We start from the raw sequence: 9938 nt of genomic DNA, 5'->3' as shown, positions 1-9938 counted from the left end.
GTGATTTCATAAACCGCAATTTCTATTTTTCAATGCGCTTCGAAAATACGGTGTCGTCTCGCAGGCTATAAGCGTAGACATAGCCAATACCAGTGATGCTTAAATAAGATCCCTTGTACAGTCATAATGAAATGTGTAGGAAAGAATCACATGGTCATGCAACTTTTTAAATATTACTTTGATAAAATCAAGGTCATCTTGATTTACTACTACTACTACTACTACTAAGCTTAATTCAACACAAAGCAAAATTAATGGAAATCCAATCTGGTATATAATCACTCACTCTATATCCGATCATACTCGATTTACTGACTTCCAAATTGAAGAAGCTGTCCTAACAACTTCAGTGAATTTAATTTGGTATATGTATTTACGTACTTAGACGAGGCCGCCTGAACGTGCCATAGTGTCTTAGGAGACCTTTCCTATATTCCATTTCGAATAGCCGGGCGTGAAACTTGCTTGTCATTTTTATGTGCGACCAATCTCCACGTAAAAGTCAGAACCGGTCAATATACTGGCTCAGGTTAAGTTGTCGTAATGAGTAGGACCGAGTGGCGCCACAGACGCTGGGTGTGCGCAAGGCGACCCGGTCTTTTTGCTGGGTCCAAGGCTTATAGTTGAGCTAGCAATACTCATGCAAATGAGCCTTAAACAAAGTCGCCTGGTAGATTTAGCACGGTTTGTATTTATGCAGAAATAGTTCCGCTGCTGATGCTGAGTTTGAATTCGCTTTTTACCTTGTAACCAGTGCTCATTACATCGACTATTTGCGTGGGATCTCTAGTCTGCCGACCGGAAAAACGGTTAATACAAATATTAGGTTTGCTAACTATACACGTTCAATCTACAGTAAGTTACATTTTTAAAACAACCCATTTGGACAGCCATCGCTTTCTCGTTATTCAGCTGCGAGTTGAAAACTATAATATATTTATACACACGAATTTATAACAAAGATATGAGAGGTTTGTCTACTAGGTAAATTCGTTCGAGTTTTTGTGGTGTACGGGCTTAAGCGCAGATCTCTGGGTGCAAGCTATGACCTCGTGGTAACATTATGGAAGAGGAAGCAGTTTTAAACGTAGAAGTATCAGTAAGTGGTTAGTTGGTAAACTTGAAACAATTACCGTACGCTATAATCAATTAGTGATCTAGAAATGCTCTTCCTTAAATCGACTGGAAATTATGGCTTAATTAAAAATCCTTATCAAAAGCGGATTTGATTACCATCCTCAAGCAACGGAGATTCACAACTTAATCCAAGCTTTGAAGAAACCGAGACACGCACGCTCTTATATCTTCATCATTAAGAAAGGCACAACGAAGGAGCAGGCGTTCGCACGAGGGTGCAGCGAGTTACAAGCAAAGAATTAGAATAAATAGGAAACTGGTGAGACAAGCATGGTGTTTCTTCCTTAAAAAAAAAACCACTAGCCAGTTGTGGTTTAGTCGTCAGCTAAAACCGCTAAGCGACCCCACTCAAACGTTCAAATCGTACTCGGAGAGGTAGTCCGGCAATGATCGACACGTGAGGCCTGCGTGGAAACCGTCGAATTTTAGGTCAGTTGCGTTTGCGTCTTTTAGGGTACCGCGTAAGTGAAATGCCAACGAACAGCAATCAAAAAACTCGCGTAGGGAGAGAAAATCTTCGTTTCTATGCCAGTGCATCGGTAGTGGTAGGAAAGTGAAATCCGAACATTCGCACCGTTTTTAGCAGACAACCGGCAACAGCGACCGAGTAGATGTGGAAAAATAAGAGGGCGAAGGGGATAGAGAAGAGTTGGTACGGTTTTTAGAAACACCCGAACCCCATTCTCTCGGTCTTTCTCGTTCTCTCTCACCGTCTCTCGCTCTGCGTCGCTACTGATCCTGACAATTCGATAGCGGCAATGGGGGAACCGACAGTCAGTAGTTCGAGGGAGGGAGGGAGGGAGGGAGGGAGGGAGTGAACTTATGCGTACAGTGAGTTCAGCTCCCCTTCCTTCACAGTTCGAGTACCACCTAACTGGGCCCTTTACGGTTCAGCTGAGCGAAATATCCCAAAGGGCGCTGCCGGGGGCTGACGTGGTTTTGAGCTGAGCCCCGATCTTCTTTTAAAGCACCGAAGCATCGGACTGTGTCAGTGCGAGAGCCAGACAGATAGAAAAAAGTGAGAGTTAGTTAGAAATGCAATGGAGAATGAATGTAGAAGGGCCGATGGAAAGACGTGGGCTACGAAGGGGGCTCTTACAAGTGAGTACGATCTGTGTATTCCCGTTATGCATGAGTGTGTAGAATCGCGTGTGGCTCAGCTCGTGTCGCTAGTACATAAAGTCTGTCTGTGAGAGCAAGGGCTCGCTTCAGATTGTATACAGTATTGTGTACACAGCTAATTGCTTCAGTAGAAACAGAAAAAAGCGACCACATTGCGCCAAGTGATACAAAGTTCCTTTCGCTGTGTTCAGCAACCCTACCACAGCAGAGGGCGGTGGTAGACTGTGCCGCGGGTAATACGGGCGCCTTACCCTGTAAATTTTCAGCTAGCCCTCGGGCCGAAATGGCAGACGCTGAAGCGGAGAGGATGTCAGCCCGGCCGCGATAAAACGTCTATCTGTCCATCTGTGTGATTTCTCGGGATTGATACTAGTCATATATGTATATTACTTTACCACTGCGTCTAGCCCAGCAACTATTGTAGCTTCAGTGGCCGTATAATGGCAAAAAATGTATCGAAAGCAATACGTAAACTGTTGCTGCTCTGGGATATCTCTTTTAATGATGGTAAAACATTCTGGATTAGATTCAATTGTCAGCACCCATACAGCAAAAAGGAAAAAAACACAGAAAACTCGAGTGGCTAAAGGCAATTTGAGAGTGACACAGATGCTTCTGCTCCAGCGCCACCTCGTTCCTCGGTCCCTCCTTGCACACGTCGCGCACTTCATGTCCGTAAAACAGCAATGGTCTCGTTGCGTCGAGTTTTGCTGTTTTTCATCGAAGGCCGACTATCGTCGCCATAACAGCACTAGCGGCAATAGTATGAGTCGACGTATGTAAAGGAATAAAAACGCCGATAACGTACGAAAACTCGAACAAACTATCTAGAAATGTCGGCGATTGCCAAGCAAGGATGAAGGGCAACTTAGAAAGAATTAAGTTAATACAGAACTGCATCGTTCTTCGGTTCGACAGAACCGCAAAATCCATTTGTACGAAATCCTCGATGTTTGTCAGCTTGTTGAAACCCGTACGCTAAAGATAAAAGAAGCAATTACCTTTGTTTTCTTTTTATGTTTCACACGAACCGTACCTACTCGCCAGCTGTCGTGTTCATGAAAGATAATAAAATATGGCTTTTTGGTGCAAAGGTTCTCAGCGTTTTCAGAATTATATTTGGTGCATGGAGTTACTATATCCATACAAAATAATTTCAACACATCTAATTGAAACCATTGAATAGAGCTACTTTTATTAAATCTAACCGTACGATGTTAGTGTCCATAACGAAACACCTTTACTTGTTCATCCGAACCTGCTTTTCGCCTTAAATAAGTGGCTCCCGAAGTTCTTGGAAGTACCAAAAAAATGTTTCAGACTCATATGTTCGCACTTTATAGATTTATCATATGTCTAACTATTGCTTCATTATATATAATAAGCACACAGCATATATATATATATATATAAAGTATCACTCGTGTAGCCTTTGGCAAACAAAAGCAATTCGTTTGCTGATTGTGCGAGCTATTACCATAGCAGCGCACTGTTTCTGGAGGCAATGAAATTGTTCCCTTCAGCTTCCTCAAACGATTATGACGTATGTGACCCTTGTAGTGACCTTCAGACCTCTAGATTTAGCTACTTCGCACGGACTGTGTCCGAGTTCAGACGTTATTAATGTTATGATGGTTACGTTATTCAGGTTGAGTGGCGGTGGCCGAACTTAGATGGTGATGGTAAGAAGAAATTTATTCACTACGTGCAGGCCAAGGTAAGCGATGGCCTGTTTATGTGGTGTCAAAGCTGCTGTTCAGGCGCTAGTCGTTCCGCCGAAATAATGCGGTGGGAAAGATCAAAGCGAGTTGCCTAACCGATTTTGGCTCCAGCTTCGTCAGCGTCACTGGGCAGCCTTTGATAGTCATAATTAGGTGACAAAACACATAATTTTATACGCCTGCCATCTGTTTTTTCCAGGTGTAGTTTTAAACCGGCATAGCATTTTCGCGTACGTGCGCCGCGTCGTCCTCTGCGATAAGCGTACTTCTGTATATACATACATGATCAGCATAAGCTAACAAATTGACAGTTTATAGAGGTTGCCGTTATGTTGAAGAGCTAGACGCCAGATCCAAATGTCCCAGTTACCTCTGAAGTAACCTGGCTAGAGGCAAAACACAAACGTAGGTCTTCTTTAGGATTAGGATATGCTTTTTTCTATTTTTCACCTGAAAACAAAGCAAGTTCATGCTTGAGTGGGGTTCTTAGAAAACGATGAGTGGTCAAATCGAGATGTTCTAAATAGACGTTTACTCAACAAATCATGGTGGTACCCTTTTCTACTTGGTCAACGTTCTAACGCTATCTGTCTCCTATTTAGAGGTCATTGATGTATGAAGCCTGCTTTGGTCAAATACATTTCTGCTTAAGAAGGGCATATATGTCCTTATACCACATCATTTGTCAGTAATGACAAATAGCCCACTTTTATCTTATGCGAGTTATGAGATCATCGACATTTGATTGGCACCTCGTTGCCGTCCCCAGCATCACACATGGACCAAGTCGTTTCTAATAGAACAGACAAAATCAAAGAGCCTATTTTTAGAGAAAATGAAAAAAATACCCAGTGTACATGAATTTCTATAGGTCGGTGTTACCACGTAAACATAAAAGATTCAAGCACTCGATTATTATATCCGAAACATCTAAATACGGTTAGCGTGAAGCCCGTGGTCTAAAAGAGTGACATCTACGACCAGTAAGATGTGCCTTGGACGATATACCATAATGGACTCGATATGGATGAACTTGATAGAGATTTGCACGGCCGCGTGATAAAAACATAGGCTAACAAATCGGTTGAGGAAGCTAGCTTCTCTTCTTCTGAGTAGCTGCTAGCGATGTCGTGTAAATTTAAATGCAAATCCATTTCTCATTGCGCAAAGAAGAAATCTTAGAGAGGCTGCCGGGGTCGACTGTCGAGAATACAAAGCGTTGAGGTAAATGGGTTGATTCACTGCTGAACACTGGATTTAATTCGGGTTGGATCGATCACTTCTGCCACCACCCAACGACAATCGGTCAATTGAGGTTTCATTGTCGAAGACCACGACCTCTAGCAGTACGATACAAGAAGGTTTAGAAGGTAGCCGAAAACATGCTAAAGTGGACGACAGAGAGCAAGAAAGGGAGAACGGCCAATGTTTTATTGGCTCTGACTTTCCCTTTTCTATTGCAGAGACTGTTATTGATGCCATCACCGCTGGCCTTAGAATTTTCAACGAGTATTCGTCCTATCCGCTGAGCCACCTTCAACGCGATAGCTCTTTTTTCAGTAACATATTATTATGCCTATTATGTATGTACAGTTGTCGGCCTTATGCCTTCAAAGTCAGACAGGGCGTGGCAGATTGATTCGGCTAAATTAATCAGCTGGTGGCCAGCCTAAAACTGAAAAAAAGTAACTATCCTTTTGGGTGCTCTGTTTTTGGCAACGTTGAGCGCCGCTGTGTGACTGAAGGTTTTGTGCAACGGACTTTCTTAAAGGTGGTGAACAGCGCAAGTCGCCTTAGCAAGCGAACTTTATATTCTCAGCGAATTAGTAGCACAGGTAGAATGGTCATAGAGTTAGCAGTTACCACGATAATATAATAATATAAGTAAACAATATTATTACGTTCCCTTTCAACTACGATTGTGAACAAGGCATCATCCTGCATCTGTGTTTCTACTTGAAGAAACTGTGCTAAATTCTTCATGAGCAAAAAGGATTCATCGTAATTGATCGATCCGATGACATTACCCGATAGCCATGTTTTTCGTTTAAAAGATCAATACGAGCTACGTGTTTATTTCTATATTGGAAAGGGACGAGATTGACAGGACTGTCTCTCTTACATGGCGTGCGTATGGTGCCATCATTACTTTACCACAGAAAACATGCTACGATGTTGTGTTGGGGACGATGTAAGTCTGTTGGGATTACAGGGTAAAAAAATACACAGTTATACAAGGTGGAAAAAACCAAGTTAACAATTAAAAATAAACCACCTTAACTACAGGTATACTAATTTTTTAATGGCAAAATCATTTCCTTAATTGAGTAACAACTTTCATCACTTAGCTATTGATGTATGTGGGCTATTCTCTTGATTGAATCAATATGCTTATCAGCTATGTTACGGCTTTAAATTTCCGATGATGCTGGTACATCTGTTGCTCTACCGCTTGTTTACCACACTTCACACATAAATGACCGCGGATATCTAATGCAAGAAAGGCATGAGCCTGCCAGCTCCTGGAAGACTTCCGAATCGTGTTTAAATAGGCAAAAGGCGAAAGCGAACTGGAACTGTAAATAAAGGCGAACAGCTAGATCAGTTTGTAACGGACGATTTTTGCGACATCCAGATTCTAACATACAAAGCATCTAAGGTTATCAGCATATCGCCGGCTTTCAGCTATATCAAAATAGATTCAAGTGGTTTTGCTCAGATATACGTTGGTTATACAGCTCGAGGCCAGGCTTGTTTGACACCTTTCTACGTATGACTTCTACTTGTGTTGTAAACGCATATCCTTCTCATAAACAACTATTTATCTGTTTATGTATATATACGTAAAATGCTAATTAGTAGCGGATATAACAAACAAAGTCGACTCCATGCTATCGCGAAACGTCTTACGATAGAGCACTGACTCTGAAGAGAATTGCCCTTGTAAATCTACTTCGACCTGACAATAGTGATTATGTGCAAACGCATTTATCAAAGCCTGACGATTCTACATTGTAGCCAAGAGCATTGCTTTAGACGGCTTCGCAGGCTGTTTTAGGACAATCGCTAGGTCACAGGAATTTTGATAGTTATTTTTGCTCTTGTTATACTAATGGGCACTCATACAGAGAGATGTATGATAATATGCAAGCCAAGTATACCCTTCGTCGAAGCAGTCTGTCATGTGCCAGCAATAGACCGTTCAGCGAATTGTAACTAAATTCAGTGCTCACTGGGTCTCAAATATGATTGTGTGATTTATGCAGAGATTTGCATCATTCGCCATTTCATTTGTCATCTGATAATGCTATTTGTTCCTTCTGTCGACACTCACTTCGTTTAAGACAGGGTAGGCTGTCAGAGAAATGGGCGCGAGCCAGGAGTTCTTAATGTAACCAGGCAGGATGAGCGTTTTTCCTCCAAGGAACAAGTCTCGCCAGTTTACGCGGGGTTCAACAGAGCGTCTGAAAGATACCCCAGACGCCTTAGATAAGTTGAATAGCTGACTTCGAAATCGTTTTCGCTCTTCGTGGGGTGCCACAGTCAATGTGTAAATTTGCCATCGTCTTGCACGTAGTCCTTTTTCCTATCGCGTAGTCAGCATGGGGACACGTGGGGTGGAGGCAACGAAACTAACCCGGATAAATAAATGGCAATGCTCACCCCAAGTAGAGTATTGCGTGGCTGCGGTTGAGTTTGCCAGCATACGACGACAGCAACTACAGTTCAGTTGTCCCAGAAGAGGAAACCCAAGGATGGGGGTAGTAAAGCTGAAGCGGTTTGAGTCACTTGGTAGTAACGTTGATGGCCGGGGGTTCTGCGGGACGCAACGCGGTAACAAACAGCACTGTGGTCCAACACGTTTGTGGTTAACGTAAATGTATTCTCTTTTTCTTTCCAAAGTTGCGAAGACATTGAAGGAGGCGGAGAAATACAAGTTTCGTCAAATGAAGGATACGTGTTTACCAGTTATGTCTTGTCGGGTGATGTCTCTGGGATTGGCATCGCACGGGACAGTTTAACTCACTGAAAAATAGATTCAATTTAAAAAAGATATTCCAAGAAAGTAGAATCGCAGAGATTAGTGGCATTTGCTAGTAAATATAGTTTTTCTTTAGAGTTATCGTTGATGCTTTATCTTGGGTTAGAACAAGTAATGCACAAAATATTTACAAAAAAATACTGTCAGAGTTGGATCAATGGCGATCGCTAGTTGTCTATCAGGCAACGAGTTGGCCATTGCAGGTGACCTCTTTTAAAAAAATGAAAAGCAGTAAGACATGTTTTATGCGTTGGGTCATTATCCTGCTGCATAACAGGTTTCTTTGGGATATCGCGACGAACACTGGATAATATGGTACAGGTAAATACTAGTCTCTTATAATGCCGTGTGTACTCACTCGTACTGTAGGAAAGTTAATAGAAAGATTCCACTTACCGATGTATCAGTATTTTGTTTTTGTGTACAATAGTAGATTGTTCGTACTTCATTCGGATAAGGTATGTCCTTGAATCAAGGAGTCGTTTATAAGCCGTTACCATGAGCGAAGTAATCGACCAGATTATAAAACTTTTAATTTCTTCAATATGAGAACAAATACCAAACAAGTATAGCTTTTGACTGCAAAACACAATATATACTTTTATTTTTTTATAATATTTTATTTATAATATTAATTACATACTTTTGCGATATTCTAGTACGGAAAGGAAAGAATGCAGGTGTCCAAACTCCATGGGTTTTCTTTAGGCGTAAGGCAACCCAGATAGTTTCATCCATTCGGCAGATGGCGCCCGGAGTTTCGTAATCGATAGATACCAGTTAAGATTTTTTCAGTGATCGTTCTACTTTATATTCATTAGGTGCTGTACCTTTATTGTTGCGGATCCAGCTGCGCGGGTCTTAGCGAACCTAGTAGCATACTACACTATATCGTTCACATGGGTCGACTTCGGTATCCTGTTGCTAGTTACGCTACGATTTGCGACGCCGCTTGACGCTACGACGAGGCAAACGTGATACGTTACGGTACAATTTGGACGGGATTTTCAGATTATATTTTTTTTTATTAAGTTCAGCGCATATGCTTAGACAGAATGCAGCATAACCTATACGGCAATAGATGTTTACCTCCTCGTCTCTACCCTCCATTTCGGCTAATATTTTTTTAACGCCTTCCCTCTCCTATAGAGATATAGATCCCATCGGCTTCGTTTCACGCACAGACAACCCCCAAAATAGAACTTTACCAACTCAAAGCCAAGAAATAGATATATAGTATAGTAGACAATCAAATCATTTTCTTATTTTTTTTTTTTTTTTTCATTATTAAACGGCGCATAGGTGTAGAAATGATCGCCAGTAGAAAATGTTATTATCTATTACGGCGGTGAACTGTCCAATTTATCTACGTAGTGAAATATCCAGTCTTTATTTTACTGGATGAGAACAAATCGCTATTCCTCAATTAAATTCACATATTGAAATAACTTCGTTTGTTTAAGGAGAGAGTTGAGCATAGCTTTGCTGCTACGCCATAATGCCATGTCATCATTCATATGCTACATGCTCTACTCCTAGCCTCTCAGTATAGCGAGCTAGCCTAAACAGAGATTAATAATTATCATAACGCTCCAAACTAACAGCAATGAAAACTTCTCATGGAAAAATGTAAACTGGAACTTAACTCTGGGAAGAGTGCTGAAGTTTGAAAACTAACTACTATGTTAATTTTGCTATAAGTATCGTTGAAAGATGTGTAACGGGGCAAACAACGGGCCTTTCTCGATAGGATACCATGATATTCATCTTTCTATTGGAAGATATTTTTACGTTTATCTCAAACATATTTAGCTTGGTTAGGTAAATAAACCAACGGAAAAATGTTATAAAAAAGCAATAACTTGGGTTGAATTCAAAAAAACATCCCTAGGAAACGCTCGCGTATTTTTCATTAT

The sequence above is a fragment of the Varroa destructor genome, unplaced genomic scaffold (genome assembly GCF_002443255.2).
Source record: "Varroa destructor unplaced genomic scaffold, Vdes_3.0 BEIS01000004.1, whole genome shotgun sequence".
In the NCBI taxonomy this organism is placed as follows: Eukaryota; Metazoa; Arthropoda; class Arachnida; order Mesostigmata; family Varroidae; genus Varroa; species Varroa destructor.
The sequence above is the reverse complement of the archived record's forward strand: the minus strand, read 5'-3'. Positions refer to the sequence as shown.